At 50.8% G+C, this 18,043-nt stretch overlaps 7 non-coding genes across 7 annotated transcripts; 4 read left to right on the top strand and 3 right to left on the bottom strand.

Annotated features, from left to right (window-relative positions):
- Positions 1–1,049: 1,049 nt before the first annotated feature.
- TRNAN-GUU (transfer RNA asparagine (anticodon GUU)) lies at positions 1,050–1,123 on the bottom strand. Its single transcript has one exon. It is a non-coding gene; the product is annotated as a tRNA-Asn (tRNA).
- Positions 1,124–1,812: 689 nt separating this feature from the next.
- On the top strand, positions 1,813–1,884 carry TRNAH-GUG (transfer RNA histidin (anticodon GUG)). The gene has a single exon. It is a non-coding gene; the product is annotated as a tRNA-His (tRNA).
- A 6,195-nt stretch (positions 1,885–8,079) lies between these two features.
- TRNAE-UUC (transfer RNA glutamic acid (anticodon UUC)) lies at positions 8,080–8,151 on the top strand. Its single transcript has one exon. It is a non-coding gene; the product is annotated as a tRNA-Glu (tRNA).
- Positions 8,152–10,405: 2,254 nt separating this feature from the next.
- On the bottom strand, positions 10,406–10,476 carry TRNAG-CCC (transfer RNA glycine (anticodon CCC)). Its single transcript has one exon. It is a non-coding gene; the product is annotated as a tRNA-Gly (tRNA).
- Positions 10,477–12,195: 1,719 nt separating this feature from the next.
- Positions 12,196–12,266, top strand: TRNAG-CCC (transfer RNA glycine (anticodon CCC)). Its single transcript has one exon. It is a non-coding gene; the product is annotated as a tRNA-Gly (tRNA).
- Positions 12,267–13,706: 1,440 nt separating this feature from the next.
- TRNAG-CCC (transfer RNA glycine (anticodon CCC)) lies at positions 13,707–13,777 on the top strand. The gene has a single exon. It is a non-coding gene; the product is annotated as a tRNA-Gly (tRNA).
- Positions 13,778–16,033: 2,256 nt separating this feature from the next.
- TRNAE-UUC (transfer RNA glutamic acid (anticodon UUC)) lies at positions 16,034–16,105 on the bottom strand. Its single transcript has one exon. It is a non-coding gene; the product is annotated as a tRNA-Glu (tRNA).
- Positions 16,106–18,043: the final 1,938 nt, after the last annotated feature.

The raw sequence follows: 18,043 nt of genomic DNA on the forward strand, positions 1-18,043 counted from the left end.
GAGTTCACAGTTCACGTACTGTTGAAGCTTGGTGTGGAGAATTTTGAACATTACTTTGCTAGCATGAGAGATGAGTGCAATTGTGCGGTAGTTTGAACATTCTTTGGCATTGCCTTTCTTTGGGATTGGAATGAAAATAGAGCTTTTCCAGTCCTGTGGCCACTGCTGAGTTTTCCAATTTGCTAGAATATTGAGTGCAGCACTTTCACAGCATCATCTTTCAGGATTTGAAATAGCTCAACTGGAATTCCATCACCTTCACTAGCTTTGTTCGTAGTGATGCTTCCTAAGGTCCACTTGACTTCGCATTCCAAGATGTCTGGCTCTAGGTGAGTGATCACACCATCGTGATTATCTGGGTCATGAAGATCTTTTTTGTACAGTTCTTTTGTGTATTCTTGCCACCTCTTCTTAATATCTTCTGCTTCTGTTAGGTCCATACCATTTTTCTCCTTTATTGTGCGCATCTTTGCATGAAATATTCCCTTGGTATCTCTAATTTTCTTGAAGAGATCTCTGGTCTTTCCCATTCTATTGTTTACCTCTATTTCTTGGCATTGATCACACTACGCATTGTAAACACCATGTGATAGAGCAATTGCCTTTCCAGGACTTGTCGCTACAGAAGACCTTGTACAAGGGGCCAACGAGGTATGTACAAGGATGATGTACATACATTGTACAACGATGTATGTACAGTAATGTACAGCATTATTTGTAACCATGAAAGCAGATGGAAAGTATTAAATAAATAGTATTAGCAGTACGCGCAAAAAAAAAAAAAGACAGTAGTAACTCCCTCGTTAAAAGCAATTCAGAAAGGAACTATGACATCTCAGGAATTTCCAGGGGACCTATTTTCCAGATGAGTTCTTCTATCCAGCTCAGTGATGGCCTTCTGATCCCGCCTTATGTCCCTGTGAGGTGGACAGGAAAGAGGAGCCAAGAGGGTAGGAGTGAAGGGGCCCTTTCCCGCCTTCACAGTAGAGGATGGGTAGAAAAGAAAGAAGCGAAAAGCTTTCACGTTCTAGAAAGGTGTAAGCGGAAGGCGTCCCTGGGTGGGCTCGAACCACCAACCTTTCGGTTAACAGCCGAACGCGCTAACCGATTGCGCCACAGAGACTAACGAACGACCTACGCCTCTCAATGCCATAGAGAAGAAACGTAGCCGTTCCACGCCAGGCAGAGTCACACGCCTTTTCGTGGACAACGACACCGGCTCAAACCCTCGGACAGCCGGAGAACTGACTTCGACGCAGTGCGCTGATGCTCGTGGGGAAGCCGGGAGTCGGGCGATTCCGAAGCCAGAAAGGGCAGCGGTTCATCCCCGCGGCGCCTGGTTCCACACCCGCCGCAGATGCAGCGCCCCCGAGACGCCTCGGGCCTGAGCCGAAGGAAGCTGAATCCCCGGTGGGCCCTGTGACGGCTCTCCGATTGCTTCGCTGGCGCCGCCCTCCCTCCTCTGGTCCGCGGTCGGTGGGGCGGGAGCGGGAACCAGGGGGTGCGGAGGTCGGTCCTAAGGGACAAACGCGACGTGCCGGGAAAGAAGCCGGCGAGGTGGGGATCAGGATAAAGAGACTTCCCAGGAGGTCTGTGCAGAGGCACGTGCCCGTTTGCGGGAGGCAAGATTTGGTTTCTGTTTTGATTTAGTCACCATGTATCAAAATTGAGAGGAAGGGACTGGATAAGAGAGCAGAGACGAAAGAAAGTCTATGAATACCTGTTGTCGTCCAGCAACAGCGCAGTGACGGGAAGGAATTTACGTCCGCCTTGTAAGAGCAAGGGCTGCGACGGCGGCAGGAGCCGTGGCGCGCCGTGATCGTATAGTGGTTAGTACTCTGCGTTGTGGCCGCAGCAACCTCGGTTCGAATCCGAGTCACGGCACTCTCGTCCGTCACTCCTGACGGCTGCTTCCCTTTTACTTCGGCTGGAAACTTGCACAATTGTAACCCCATAGAGTACTCGTCTCAACGTTCTCATCCCTGGTCTGAGCAGAAGGAAACTGAAGGCGGTGGTTTCTCCTTTTCTGCTGCTGTGACATAGGGAAGCCCAGCAAGGAGCCTCCTGTGCTGTAATCGGTGGAACGCATCGTTTCTTTGTTACTCAAGACGGGCAGGATAAAGACCCGATAAAACTTGTAGCAGATAGGCGACTCCTCCTCCCTAGACTTGTTTTGCCGGTTTCTTCTGGGCTCCTGGGAATCTCTGCTCCGAGGACTTTTTCAGTCCTTGGCCATTGTTCCCTTCCTAGTCCTCGTACTAACCTCTCTAGTGCCCTTCGTTTTACACTCTCAAGGATCTTAAATGCCTGTGGGCCGCCACTCACTAGACAAACGGTATCCATCAGGCCGGGACTACTGGAGGAACTTAACAATCACCGCTTATAAGTGATGAAGAACGGTGACTACAGCACCCTCTGCTCTGACAACCAACTAGTGGAAACAGCGAACATGTGATTCTTCCGCCTGACCACAGCTTTGCTGGCGACAGACAGGAACCTTATACTGAGAGCAGGACCCAAAGCGGGGAGTTCCGGTCAATCACAAATGGAGATCAGACTTGAAGATTCCCCTAGTAAAGGAAACTGTTAGTTGTGCATGCAAAAGCTACCTTAACTTATTTTGCAAAATGAGTGAAACTTACCTTGGGCCATTCTTGTTTATGCCTCTGTAAACCATAAACAAAACAAAACTGTTCACAAAAAATGATAGGAGGTAACCACTTTTCACCATATCCCCATCACAAGGAAAACTCTGATATAACCAATTACAGTGAAGAATAAACAGTCATGGCCTCCTCACTGCATAAGCTGCTTTTAACAGTACACCTCTGAGCCTCCTTCCATAATTTGTTGGAACATTCCCTTTTTCTGAACCATCTTTTCGGGCACCGTCAACCTTTACTAATTGTTGTTTCGGTGACCCCGTGTTTTTACTTCTGCTGTATTTGGACTTTGACAGTGCCTCAACATTTTCATCTCTCAGACTGGGCCAACAAGGAAACTCCTCATCATATTATCATTGTCCCCTTTGCCTGAATTTAGTGACAATTCAATCAGCAATGAGGAATCATTAAAATCATTGTCATCGGCCTCTGTTTTGTTTGTTGATCATCACTATCCAGACTCCTTTCATTTGTACGTTTGCCTCTTCTAAAATGTCATGGAAACGCAACCATAGTGGAAATACGCTTTTCTACACCTCTTTATCTGTATAATATCTCTGACTTTATCCATTGTTGTGTAAAGCAGATGTCATTTCTCTTTCATTGTTAAGATGTATGCCATGGCAGTAACACAGCACAGTCTGTTTACCATTCACTCTATAGAGAGCATTTGAGCTGTTTCCAGTATTGACTATTGTGAATGAAGCTGCTTTGAGCATTCTCTCCACAAGAGATGTTGTGGACATAGGTTCTCATTTCCCTTAGGGAAAAAAAAACAAACAAACTAGGCGAAGAATTGATGGTACCAAAGAGTATCCTTATGAAAATTTTAGCCATGCTACTAAGATTAGTGGTATCTCAGTGTGGTTTTAATATCCATTTCTCTAACAGCTAAAAGCACTGACCGCTCCTTGTATGCTTTGTTGGTCATGTGCACATCATCTTTTCTGATGTACCTGTTCATATCTTTCATCCATCTGAAAAAAGTTGGTTGTATGTTACTTAAAAATAGGACTGCACATCATCTTTTCTGATGTACCTGTTCATTATCTTTCACCCATCTGGAAAAAGTTGGTTGTATGTTCCTCGAAGATAGGACTTTCCTGATGCTAAGAATCTGCCTGTGATGTAGGAGACCCTGGTTGGATTCCTAGATCTGGAAGATCCCCTGGGAAGGGATAGTATCCAGTCCAGTATTCTTGGGCTTCCCTTGTGGCTCAGCTGGTAAAGAATATTACTGGATGGGAGGAGGTCATTATATATTATAATCACGGGGAGGCAGGATTGTAAGCTATCTTTTGTGAATATTTTCTTCCTCTTTGTAGCTTGCTTTTCCACTTTAGTAGCATCTTTGACCGACAAGATATGGTTAACATTGTTGAAGTCTAATGTATCATTTGTCTTGGTTTTATTTTAATACATTATTTGTGTCCTGCTTAGTAAATCTTCGCCTACGACCAAATCACAAAGTATCCTCAAAATGCCTTCTACCATTGACTTTTATGTCTTGGTTTACAATGTAACTCAGACTGATTCTTGTCTGTGAGGTAGAAATAAAGCTGCCTCACCCCCAATATCGAACCTATTTCCTCTCCCTATTGAACTGCTATTCCTGAAAACCCATTCACATATTGAGCTATGGGTTTCAAATCTCTCAAATCAGTCGGTTTTCTATTTGTGTACCCTGATACCACTTGCACATCGCTGATCTACAGGAGGTCACAGTAACTCTTATAGTCAGGCAGAGCCAGTCTTCCCGTTCTGTTCATTCCCACACCGTATGATACATTTTGCACATGTAATGATTCATGCAACCGTCACCCAGGCATTGCTTCCGCCTCTCCCTTTGCTGTGGGACACCAGCCCTTCCTCACAGGTACGGGCTGCCCCTTTGTGGCAAATCTCCTCTACTGTGGCCTCTGGGGAGACAAATGCCCAGATGCCCGCAGGGCTGGAGAACTTGCAAGAAAGATGTGCAAGTGCCAAAGCAGTTTGCATTTCCAGATGCAAGTTGAGGGGGCAAGTTGAGGGGTGCTGGTGGTGAAGGAGGGGTGAGGGGGCAGCAGGAAGTTAACTCACTTTTCAGACCTTTGATCAAGAGAAAGTTTTCTTCAGTAATTTCTAACTGTGGAAAGTACAAAACTTTGTGCTATTTAACATTTCCTCTTCTTTCTAGGGAAAGAGACTCCAATGGAGGGTACCTAATTTGCAAAGTTGATCATTGGGTGTGATGTTGAAAACGGAAAGCTAGGGGAGAGCTCTTGTTTTGTTTTGTGCACATAAAAGAAGATGAGGGAGAACAGGAGATAGAGAGAAGGGATAATAGGCTGGAGCCTGGAAACTGATCTTAGGGTCTGGCCCTGGATGTCAGATTTGGGGAAAAGAGAAGCCACTGTTGATCATATCCAGGGAAGAAGGACTTTAGTGGAAATAGAGATGCTTAAGGCCATCTTATGACATTTTACATTTATATGTAATTCTTCTTTCCCTTTTATTTCTATAGATAAGGCTCCGGTGAGATTGATTCGTTCACTTCTTTTTGGAATGCACGTTTCAATAAAAATGAGTACCATCCTTCAAATAGTCATCCATGAACCTCATAGACTCTTCTTAGATTCTACCAGCTGTGCATTAAAAGTAAAATGGGCCCAACTCAGGGACCCTACTTGGGAAAGTGCAATGAATTTTAAAGGGGTGGGTGGGAGAGAAATGAGACACTCTCAATGACACTTGCTTTCCTTGTTGTAGTGGTTTTCATATATGCTCCACACCTGCTCAATCCTTTCAGTCAAATAAGAGCAGTTGGGAAAATAAAAAGAATTCAGTTAACTGCATCCTGGAAATGTATGGAAATCATGCCTAGGGCAGCTCGAGTACTAGCAGATGGGAAGATCGGGGATTCCCTACTCACTGGTAGCCAGGCCATCCTTGTCTGCTTTGCCTATTTTGGGTAGACTGGACAAGGGGACTCCATTCCCCTTCACCAGCCAGGGGGATAATCCACCTTCATTGGTAACTCTAGATGCTGAAACTTCACAAGATTTTCTTCATTTTCTCTTTGATCTCTTTTCCGCCTACCTAATAAGAGAGGATTCACTCACTGCCTTGTTTCTCAGTCAGGACCCTTTTGGGGTTCCTTGGGGACAGGACTGAAGTGGACATCTGGTTTCCCCTAGGTGTCCCTCCTGGCTTGGGTGTTTCAGGAGCTCAGGCTGACCCAGTATGGAACTCCCAGTGGGTGGGCCACCTGGGAGAGGAGAAGGCTGTTTGCCAGTGTGGCTGGAGGTGTGGCCTCATGTATTGGACACCCCACTCAAACCCTCTTCTTCACATGCATTTCCTCCTCAGGGAAGTTCAAATAATGTAGCCTGTCAAGTTTCTCTACAGGCTGTACTCAAAGAGAGGTGAAACTCTGTAAGGGATGAGAGGAGCCTCACTGAGAAGACCCAGACTTATTCCTGGCAGCCCCTAAAGGGCAGGCTCAGAAGAGCTTGATTTCAAGGATGGAGACAAAGAAAAGGCTTCATGGCAGAAAACCACGCGATCTTGAGATGAAAATCTTCAATCCTAATGTCTAGATGAGCAGGGGGCCGAGTTGAAACCACCGCTGCACCCTGATCAGGAGAGTCATCTGCACAAATTCAGAGGCCAGGAACAGGAGAGACTGGGCACATCACTAAAGTTCTCTATCATGAGCGATTGGGCTCCCACCCTCACTCCCTGCCCGCTCTGTGACACTAGGCCCTGTGTGGAAACATCTTTTACTTTCTAAGACTGGGGGAAGGGGGATGGAGAGTTTCTCCCCGGCATCTAGTTGGAGGAAGGGTGGGGAGGTCACTAAACATGCTTCGGTCCTCAGGCAGAGTCCCATCCCGTGAAGAAGGATCCCGTCCAAAATATCAGCACTGGAGAAGTCGAGAAACCCTGGTGTAGATCAATATCCATACACCTGAGAGTCGAGAAACCACCAATTCCTGAGTAACTGGATGTGAGATCTGAGGAAAACTGTGGCGGCAGAGAGAACTCCAAGATTTTTGACCTGTGTGTAGAGAAGGATGGAGTTGGCATGGACTAAGGTGGGAAAACTGTAGGTGCAGCAGGTTGTAGGGGGAACTCATCCTCTGGGATTTTTCCCAGCAAGAACACTGGAGTGGGTTGCCACCTCTTTCTCCAGGCAGACTCCCTGACCCAGGAACCAAAGCCATGGCTCCCGTGTCTTCTACATCGCAGGCAAATTCTTTACCCACTGAGCCATCGGGGAGCCCTATAGCCGGGAAGATCTGTTTTCAAATGGCACTCGGGTCCTCCAGCCCATTGCAGGGAAGAGCCAAGCAACTAACACCACGTGGTGGCAAAGGAAAGTACCCCTTTTACTGCAGGAGAACTGGCAGCTGATGCTCAAAAGACCCCCAATCATAGGATGGCTTTCAGGCAAGTGTAAATAAAGACAGCGTGGAGGAGAGGGTCCCAGGGTGTGTCTGATCAGCTCCCTACAGTCTTCTGACTGGTTGATGGTGAGGTAACAAGGTGAAGTTTCTAGAATCAATATCATCTTCTGACCCTCTAACCGCTAACGGGTCCACGTGCTTGTGGTCAGCAGCTTCCATCTGGGTTCTATGAAAACAACCTCGGAATACGCGTCAAACATTGTTATCCATCGATGTCCTAAAGGGAGAAACTACAGGTCCTGTGATGCTGCTATATGACTCATTCATCGTGAAAATTGGTAGCAGGCCTCCTACCCGACTGCTGCTCTTTGTCTCTGCATGTTCTCATGCCTCATTCATCCTTGAGCCAGACTTTCGGCAACTCAAGGATGGCTCAGGAGACACAAGTTTTTCTCCACGCCGAACTGGGGAACACTGAGGTGTGGGTTAACCGAGAAAGCCCATTCGGGGATTGCTCGACTTTGGATCCAGAATCCAGTTCGCAGTCTTGGAGCCAGACTCCCGAGAACTTTCCATTCAAGCCCTCTTGGTTGCTGCATCCGCCCGAGTCCTTCTGGACGGTGGAGATGCGGGGTGTCCGTGAGCGGTCCCTTCTCACTCCGGGCACAACGCGTCCCGCCTCCTCCGGGCCCCTGGCCTCCGCTCCAGCTCCCCGGTCCCCAGCGACCTTCTGTTCTATTCACTCCCGGGCACCTCGCTAAGGCGGGTCACCAGTCCAAGTTCTGAGGTGCGGCCGGAATGAGGCAACTTGCTCCTGACTTGGGGACCAGGCGGGACTCGGGGGTGCTGGGTGCCTCACCTGCAGGTGCCTTTTCTGGGGGAAGAAGGCAAGGGATGGCCTTAGGAGAGGATTTCTGGCAGTGACGGCGAAGGCTCAAGACTTTAGAGAAGGCGCGAGACCTCCCCGGGGGAGAAAGGGAAACGGTGATTCTCGTCAGAGGCAAGAAGACGAGTACCCGGACTGTAAATCCCTGGTGGTCTAGTGGCTAGGATTCGGCGCTTTCACCGCCGCGGCCCGGGTTCGATTCCCGGTCAGGGAAACCTTTTGTGCAGCGTTTCATCCCCTGATCACCGTGTCGAGGAAGACTACAGTCGCCGATTCTCTGACCAGTGTAGTAGGTAGATGAGACGCTGCCGGGTCGGGGGGTCTGGCGGAGTGGGCAGTCGGCGCGGTTCCTGGAACAGCTTTGCGGAGCGCGGTCTGGAAGGACAGCGAGGGCCGCGGGGAGGGCAGGGTGTTGACCGTGAGTGTCGGTGGAGGGATGGGAGGCTGCACTGTGCCCGCGGGCTGCGGGCTCACACTTAACCGGGCACCGGAGAGACTGTGGTTACGAAGGTAGTTTTTCCCAGGATGAGGCTCGTCTACTGCGCTCGGGACCTGCAGATGCCGGGTTCTCCGCTACCGCGAACCGCGTTCGTGCTCTCCGCCGGTATCCCGTGGTTCATGACAGGCGACATCTCTTCCGTGGTGCCTCGCTGTGCTCCGCTCCCCAGATCCAGAGCGGGAGGTGCACCCCCAGCCAGCGCGCCACTGCTGCGAAATAGGGTCTGCATCCCCATCTGCCGGCTTTCCTATTTCGTGACCAAAGCGTCTGGATGTGTCCTGCGTCTTGAGGCACGCCTCCTGTCTGTCCACAAGTGCCAGACGTGCCTTCTCCTGCAGCCTGCAGCCGGCCACGCGCGTGTGGGTGCGCGCGCCCGGCCCCCACCTGCCGGGCTCCGCACTGGTCCGGGCGGTCCCTGCAGGCTGGCCCGGCGGGCATCTGCCAGGGAAAGGCCGCGCGGCCCGGGTGCCGGGAAAGAGTGAGAGGCTCGCTCGGAAGCCTCGCGCTCCACAGTCCCTTTGGAGCCAGGTCAGACGGAGGCACCCCTTCCAGGAATGCGGAGGTCCGAGGCCTGCCTCCGCCAGGAGGCTCCCGGGGCCGGCGCGCCGTATCCCTGGCCCGGCCTAGGCAACTTCCCACCCGGCTAGTCCGTCCCCCTTCTCCTCTTCCACCCCAGCCGTGTTCCTGCGGAGAGTCAGCGCTCCCTCCACGCGCCCCTTGCCCGTCGGCCGCCCACCCCCCAGATATCACCTAGCCGCCTCTCCGGTGCCTGCGGAGGGAGTTGGATCTCTCTTTTCCTGCAACGGGAGGAGAGAGAACGTGCGGACCCAGGTGGCAACCCGTTCCCTTGCCGGTTCTCTGGACTCTGCCCATCGAGGGGCCTAGCTCAGGACCCTGGGTCTCCCGCGGCCCAGGGAGCCGGCCAAGCTGGGGCCTCTCCCACTGCTCCTCAAGAAAGAGCAGGAATGTCCTCCGGGATCCAGAAGAGGCACCCGGGAAAGCATCCTGCACAAGCCGGGACACTGCGCAATGGACCCCTTCGGAGCAACGCTTCCGTCGGTGCGTCCTTCCCTCCGAGGGCTTCGGGCAGACAAGAAATCATCTAGGACGATGAGCTCTCCACTGGCTTGACTGAGACCGGAGAGAGGAAAGGAGGGTCTCTTCCAGGAGAGCAGCAGCACTGAAGCCTGTGGTCGCAGAGAGGCTTCTGGAGCCAGAGCGCCCTCTCTTCACCAGGGCTATCCAGGGGCTGTAGAAATCTCACCCGGCTGAGTCCGCCTCCTCCCCTGCTCCCTCCTCCTACACCTTCCCCCGTCTCCTACTCGCTCCTCCCGTCTTCGTTTTCTATTCTTGGTGGTCTTCGAGTGCCTCGGGACCTCTCACCTCCGCCACAGATTGCTTTTTTCCGGTAGTTCTGAGCTTCAAGTAAGGAAACGTATGCAAGAGTGCAACGAATGCTCAACAGTGGTGACCCCCCCCCCCTTTTTTTTGAATCAGTAACATTATCTGAATTATCAGGATTGTCTCGTTTGTAACAATTGCATTTTCATTGTCGGAATATACTGATGTACATTTAAACCTTACATGTTGAGTAATGAATGGGTTCTGCTATTTCCTTATGAATAATGATGTGCAGAAGAATATTCTTACACATACATCCTTGGCAATTCTGTAGGATAGAGACTGTTCTTTTATTTATCAGAGGACACTTGCAGGTAGAAAGGTAGAAACTGGCCAGCGAGGTGGTGACTGGGAGGCACGCCAAATGCTGCTCCGTCACAGCCCTGGGGCTCCGTACAGTCCCAGTTCCCACGACTCCTTAAATTATCTTCTGCTCAGGGCTGCCTTCGGATTATAGTCCCTTTTCTTACTCCTTGTGGGTAGAACCACGACATAACTGGACTTGGCGCGTGGAGCAGGCAAAACCAAGCAGTGAAAAGTCTGGGATGAAAAAGTAACGTGAGCACGATGCATTGGCCGGGAATCGAACCCGGGTCTCCCGCGTGGGAGGCGAGAATTCTACCACTGAACCACCAATGCCCCGCTCGTTGGACGTTCTGACGGCTCTCCGCAGAATCTCCAAAGCGACTGCGACACCCTCGGCGGGCAAACAAAAGAGATTCCGAAAGAGGCTTACACCGCTGTGTTTGGAAGACAGAGTTCACAGACTGACAGGCACTCGAAGCAAAGGCTTGCCAAGACAGGTTACAATCATGCAACAGCGTAAAGTGGGAACATTCAAGTGAAAATATAAAAATATCGGCGTTATTGGCTCACACCACAACTCTGAGAAAGACTCTTTTATAACCATACCACAGACCCATGCAGAAGATACATCGGAAATCCATCCAGATCCCTTGTTTATGACCCTCAGCCTCAGATTCTTACCTTAGAGGATCTGAGAAAATTATTCAACTTGCTAGGTTAGGCAAGTGAAATTCTAATCCACGTATGAAATAAGAAACAGAGGCAGAATCAGACTGTAATCAGAGGACGGAAAGGGCCAGAATCTAAATAGAGATAATGAAGAAATACACCATTTTTTTGGTATAAAATAGCGAGGCAGTCTTGTAAGCATTACAACAATAATATGTGTCAGCTTTCTAAGGTGTTCAAAGCATTTCGATGGATACGTGATATGCATAACCATTTAAAGATTAATTAATACTGTTTGCAACCAATGTTTGATTAAATGGAAGCATCTGATCTCCTAAACTGGACTCTGTGTTGTGCTGAGTTTTAGCATTTGAGACTCTGAGATGCATATGGGGCGTACGTAGGCTTTGGTGTTTTGGTTGTATAAGGAACAGACTAAATTCCAGAAAAGTATTGATAGGTGAAATGTTAACATGTTGGTCCTCTGATGAGACTGAAGTACAGAGTGATGTCTTTCTCTACTTTTCCCTGAGGTATTTACCCTGAAGAAAGGAACCTGGGGTGGGGACTCCCCCACATGTTGGGACTTAGGAATCATTATGACTTTTTGAAAGATAGGAGCTGCAGGTATGCAGTTATGGTTCTCTTGCTGAGAAGCCAAGCTAGGTGGAGGCTGAGTCATAAACTTGAGCTCAACAAGGAAACTGACCATCACCTCGACCTTGAAGAACTTTGGCTGTGTCTGCCCTCTGTCCAACACCAGGGCTCACACCGCCTCTGGCCAGCATGCTTTCATTTACCACCCCCATCAACCAGATCGACATGTATTCCCGCACCTTTTTCTAAACTGCAAACCTGCACTTTCAACTCACAACTCCTAATTCACAAGTCAATGCCTCCTATACGTCTGAGAGTCACAAATGCTAAAATGCAACACACCATCGAGCTCCCTTTCAGCATCACATACCACCCTCCGCTTCAGCTCTCTATGAGCAGACCCAGGCACAGCGTCTCCCTAAGAGCAGTGGGCACTGTCTCTCGAGTGTTTCCGTCAGTCACCAGAACACACCCAAATCCGTTCCGACCCTTACCTGGTGTGTTTACCCTCACCACCAGCCACCCTTTTGTCCAAATCAGATCTTGTTAGCCTCTTTGTATATACTCTCTCATCCTCCTGGCACAGAAGTTTATGTCCAGTATAACCAACAGAGAATGCCTAACTAACCGGGTGCTTTTTTTTGTCGTTTTTTTTTTTTTTTTTTTTTTCCGCCTTAAGTTTTTCTCTACCTCTCTACCGAAGAAACCTGTTCCAAAAAAAAAAAAAAAAAAAAGTCCTTCCTGAGCCACTTCCTGAGGAGACCTAGTCCACCATAAAAAACCAAGGCATTGGTGGTTCAGTGGTAGAATTCTCGCCTCCCACGCGGGAGACCCGGGTTCGATTCCCGGCCAATGCATATGCCTTTTGGTCGGCTCTCCGCTTTTCTCTGGTCAATATCCTTGGGCTAGACAAATTGTTTCCTATCTGGAATTTTACCAAGATCTGAGAACTGGGATCTACCTCACGAGGAAGGTCAGAAGCTCCACTCTCCAGTTTCTTGTATCTGCGAAGGAACTGCTCCGACAAAGCATCCTTCTTCCTGGACTCCTAACACTTCTCCCGCTACAGCTACTGTCTTTCCCTGATCTTCATTTCTAGAAGATAGGATAAAAGTAATAATGGTTGTAGTTTCAAGTTTTGCAAAACCAGGGATTCAGCAAACACACTTGGAGCTTCAAAGACATGATCTCTTCGCAGTATGTGAGGGCTGCAAAATATGTGATGTTGAGAGCACTTTCTAAGAGTTACAATGAGTGGTACCTGCTGCTATTTTCCTCCATCATACCGCCTTAGGTATTGGTGGAAACCTAAGTTTTGGGTGAGGCGACAAGAAATCCCACATGGATTAGCTCAGGAATCGAACCCAAATCTCCAGTGCAGGAGGCAAGAATTCTACCACTGAACCACCAAAGCCTTGGTGTAAATACATTAGGGAGAAGTAGGGAAAGACATCACTCTGTACTTCAGTCTCATCAGAGGACCAACATGTTAACATTTCACCTATCAATACTTTTCTGGAATTTAGTCTGTTCCTTATACAACCAAAACACCAAAGCCTACGTACGCCCCATATGCATCTCAGAGTCTCAAATGCTAAAACTCAGCACAACACAGAGTCCAGTTTAGGAGATCAGATGCTTCCATTTAATCAAACATTGGTTGCAAACAGTATTAATTAATCTTTAAATGGTTATGCATATCACGTATCCATCGAAATGCTTTGAACACCTTAGAAAGCTGACACATATTATTGTTGTAATGCTTACAAGACTGCCTCGCTATTTTATACCAAAAAAATGGTGTATTTCTTCATTATCTCTATTTAGATTCTGGCCCTTTCCGTCCTCTGATTACAGTCTGATTCTGCCTCTGTTTCTTATTTCATACGTGGATTAGAATTTCACTTGCCTAACCTAGCAAGTTGAATAATTTTCTCAGATCCTCTAAGGTAAGAATCTGAGGCTGAGGGTCATAAACAAGGGATCTGGATGGATTTCCGATGTATCTTCTGCATGGGTCTGTGGTATGGTTATAAAAGAGTCTTTCTCAGAGTTGTGGTGTGAGCCAATAACGCCGATATTTTTATATTTTCACTTGAATGTTCCCACTTTACGCTGTTGCATGATTGTAACCTGTCTTGGCAAGCCTTTGCTTCGAGTGCCTGTCAGTCTGTGAACTCTGTCTTCCAAACACAGCGGTGTAAGCCTCTTTCGGAATCTCTTTTGTTTGCCCGCCGAGGGTGTCGCAGTCGCTTTGGAGATTCTGCGGAGAGCCGTCAGAACGTCCAACGAGCGGGGCATTGGTGGTTCAGTGGTAGAATTCTCGCCTCCCACGCGGGAGACCCGGGTTCGATTCCCGGCCAATGCATCGTGCTCACGTTACTTTTTCATCCCAGACTTTTCACTGCTTGGTTTTGCCTGCTCCACGCGCCAAGTCCAGTTATGTCGTGGTTCTACCCACAAGGAGTAAGAAAAGGGACTATAATCCGAAGGCAGCCCTGAGCAGAAGATAATTTAAGGAGTCGTGGGAACTGGGACTGTACGGAGCCCCAGGGCTGTGACGGAGCAGCATTTGGCGTGCCTCCCAGTCACCACCTCGCTGGCCAGTTTCTACCTTTCTACCTGCAAGTGTCCTCTGATAAATAAAAGAACAGTCTCTATCCTACAGAATTGCCAAGGATGTATGTGTAAGAATATTCTTCTGCACATCATTATTCATAAGGAAATAGCAGAACCCATTCATTACTCAACATGTAAGGTTTAAATGTACATCAGTATATTCCGACAATGAAAATGCAATTGTTACAAACGAGACAATCCTGATAATTCAGATAATGTTACTGATTCAAAAAAAAGGGGGGGGGGGGGTCACCACTGTTGAGCATTCGTTGCACTCTTGCATACGTTTCCTTACTTGAAGCTCAGAACTACCGGAAAAAAGCAATCTGTGGCGGAGGTGAGAGGTCCCGAGGCACTCGAAGACCACCAAGAATAGAAAACGAAGACGGGAGGAGCGAGTAGGAGACGGGGGAAGGTGTAGGAGGAGGGAGCAGGGGAGGAGGCGGACTCAGCCGGGTGAGATTTCTACAGCCCCTGGATAGCCCTGGTGAAGAGAGGGCGCTCTGGCTCCAGAAGCCTCTCTGCGACCACAGGCTTCAGTGCTGCTGCTCTCCTGGAAGAGACCCTCCTTTCCTCTCTCCGGTCTCAGTCAAGCCAGTGGAGAGCTCATCGTCCTAGATGATTTCTTGTCTGCCCGAAGCCCTCGGAGGGAAGGACGCACCGACGGAAGCGTTGCTCCGAAGGGGTCCATTGCGCAGTGTCCCGGCTTGTGCAGGATGCTTTCCCGGGTGCCTCTTCTGGATCCCGGAGGACATTCCTGCTCTTTCTTGAGGAGCAGTGGGAGAGGCCCCAGCTTGGCCGGCTCCCTGGGCCGCGGGAGACCCAGGGTCCTGAGCTAGGCCCCTCGATGGGCAGAGTCCAGAGAACCGGCAAGGGAACGGGTTGCCACCTGGGTCCGCACGTTCTCTCTCCTCCCGTTGCAGGAAAAGAGAGATCCAACTCCCTCCGCAGGCACCGGAGAGGCGGCTAGGTGATATCTGGGGGGTGGGCGGCCGACGGGCAAGGGGCGCGTGGAGGGAGCGCTGACTCTCCGCAGGAACACGGCTGGGGTGGAAGAGGAGAAGGGGGACGGACTAGCCGGGTGGGAAGTTGCCTAGGCCGGGCCAGGGATACGGCGCGCCGGCCCCGGGAGCCTCCTGGCGGAGGCAGGCCTCGGACCTCCGCATTCCTGGAAGGGGTGCCTCCGTCTGACCTGGCTCCAAAGGGACTGTGGAGCGCGAGGCTTCCGAGCGAGCCTCTCACTCTTTCCCGGCACCCGGGCCGCGCGGCCTTTCCCTGGCAGATGCCCGCCGGGCCAGCCTGCAGGGACCGCCCGGACCAGTGCGGAGCCCGGCAGGTGGGGGCCGGGCGCGCGCACCCACACGCGCGTGGCCGGCTGCAGGCTGCAGGAGAAGGCACGTCTGGCACTTGTGGACAGACAGGAGGCGTGCCTCAAGACGCAGGACACATCCAGACGCTTTGGTCACGAAATAGGAAAGCCGGCAGATGGGGATGCAGACCCTATTTCGCAGCAGTGGCGCGCTGGCTGGGGGTGCACCTCCCGCTCTGGATCTGGGGAGCGGAGCACAGCGAGGCACCACGGAAGAGATGTCGCCTGTCATGAACCACGGGATACCGGCGGAGAGCACGAACGCGGTTCGCGGTAGCGGAGAACCCGGCATCTGCAGGTCCCGAGCGCAGTAGACGAGCCTCATCCTGGGAAAAACTACCTTCGTAACCACAGTCTCTCCGGTGCCCGGTTAAGTGTGAGCCCGCAGCCCGCGGGCACAGTGCAGCCTCCCATCCCTCCACCGACACTCACGGTCAACACCCTGCCCTCCCCGCGGCCCTCGCTGTCCTTCCAGACCGCGCTCCGCAAAGCTGTTCCAGGAACCGCGCCGACTGCCCACTCCGCCAGACCCCCCGACCCGGCAGCGTCTCATCTACCTACTACACTGGTCAGAGAATCGGCGACTGTAGTCTTCCTCGACACGGTGATCAGGGGATGAAACGCTGCACAAAAGGTTTCCCTGACCGGGAATCGAACCCGGGCCGCGGCGGTGAAAGCGCCGAATCCTAGCCACTAGACCACCAGGGATTTACAGTCCGGGTACTCGTCTTCTTGCCTCTGACGAGAATCACCGTTTCCCTTTCTCCCCCGGGGAGGTCTCGCGCCTTCTCTAAAGTCTTGAGCCTTCGCCGTCACTGCCAGAAATCCTCTCCTAAGGCCATCCCTTGCCTTCTTCCCCCAGAAAAGGCACCTGCAGGTGAGGCACCCAGCACCCCCGAGTCCCGCCTGGTCCCCAAGTCAGGAGCAAGTTGCCTCATTCCGGCCGCACCTCAGAACTTGGACTGGTGACCCGCCTTAGCGAGGTGCCCGGGAGTGAATAGAACAGAAGGTCGCTGGGGACCGGGGAGCTGGAGCGGAGGCCAGGGGCCCGGAGGAGGCGGGACGCGTTGTGCCCGGAGTGAGAAGGGACCGCTCACGGACACCCCGCATCTCCACCGTCCAGAAGGACTCGGGCGGATGCAGCAACCAAGAGGGCTTGAATGGAAAGTTCTCGGGAGTCTGGCTCCAAGACTGCGAACTGGATTCTGGATCCAAAGTCGAGCAATCCCCGAATGGGCTTTCTCGGTTAACCCACACCTCAGTGTTCCCCAGTTCGGCGTGGAGAAAAACTTGTGTCTCCTGAGCCATCCTTGAGTTGCCGAAAGTCTGGCTCAAGGATGAATGAGGCATGAGAACATGCAGAGACAAAGAGCAGCAGTCGGGTAGGAGGCCTGCTACCAATTTTCACGATGAATGAGTCATATAGCAGCATCACAGGACCTGTAGTTTCTCCCTTTAGGACATCGATGGATAACAATGTTTGACGCGTATTCCGAGGTTGTTTTCATAGAACCCAGATGGAAGCTGCTGACCACAAGCACGTGGACCCGTTAGCGGTTAGAGGGTCAGAAGATGATATTGATTCTAGAAACTTCACCTTGTTACCTCACCATCAACCAGTCAGAAGACTGTAGGGAGCTGATCAGACACACCCTGGGACCCTCTCCTCCACGCTGTCTTTATTTACACTTGCCTGAAAGCCATCCTATGATTGGGGGTCTTTTGAGCATCAGCTGCCAGTTCTCCTGCAGTAAAAGGGGTACTTTCCTTTGCCACCACGTGGTGTTAGTTGCTTGGCTCTTCCCTGCAATGGGCTGGAGGACCCGAGTGCCATTTGAAAACAGATCTTCCCGGCTATAGGGCTCCCCGATGGCTCAGTGGGTAAAGAATTTGCCTGCGATGTAGAAGACACGGGAGCCATGGCTTTGGTTCCTGGGTCAGGGAGTCTGCCTGGAGAAAGAGGTGGCAACCCACTCCAGTGTTCTTGCTGGGAAAAATCCCAGAGGATGAGTTCCCCCTACAACCTGCTGCACCTACAGTTTTCCCACCTTAGTCCATGCCAACTCCATCCTTCTCTACACACAGGTCAAAAATCTTGGAGTTCTCTCTGCCGCCACAGTTTTCCTCAGATCTCACATCCAGTTACTCAGGAATTGGTGGTTTCTCGACTCTCAGGTGTATGGATATTGATCTACACCAGGGTTTCTCGACTTCTCCAGTGCTGATATTTTGGACGGGATCCTTCTTCACGGGATGGGACTCTGCCTGAGGACCGAAGCATGTTTAGTGACCTCCCCACCCTTCCTCCAACTAGATGCCGGGGAGAAACTCTCCATCCCCCTTCCCCCAGTCTTAGAAAGTAAAAGATGTTTCCACACAGGGCCTAGTGTCACAGAGCGGGCAGGGAGTGAGGGTGGGAGCCCAATCGCTCATGATAGAGAACTTTAGTGATGTGCCCAGTCTCTCCTGTTCCTGGCCTCTGAATTTGTGCAGATGACTCTCCTGATCAGGGTGCAGCGGTGGTTTCAACTCGGCCCCCTGCTCATCTAGACATTAGGATTGAAGATTTTCATCTCAAGATCGCGTGGTTTTCTGCCATGAAGCCTTTTCTTTGTCTCCATCCTTGAAATCAAGCTCTTCTGAGCC

The sequence above is a fragment of the Bos grunniens genome, chromosome 3, assembly GCF_055505025.1.
Source record: "Bos grunniens cultivar Pamir isolate PY7600 chromosome 3, Bosgru_T2T1.0, whole genome shotgun sequence".
NCBI classification, from domain to species: domain Eukaryota; kingdom Metazoa; phylum Chordata; class Mammalia; order Artiodactyla; family Bovidae; genus Bos; species Bos grunniens.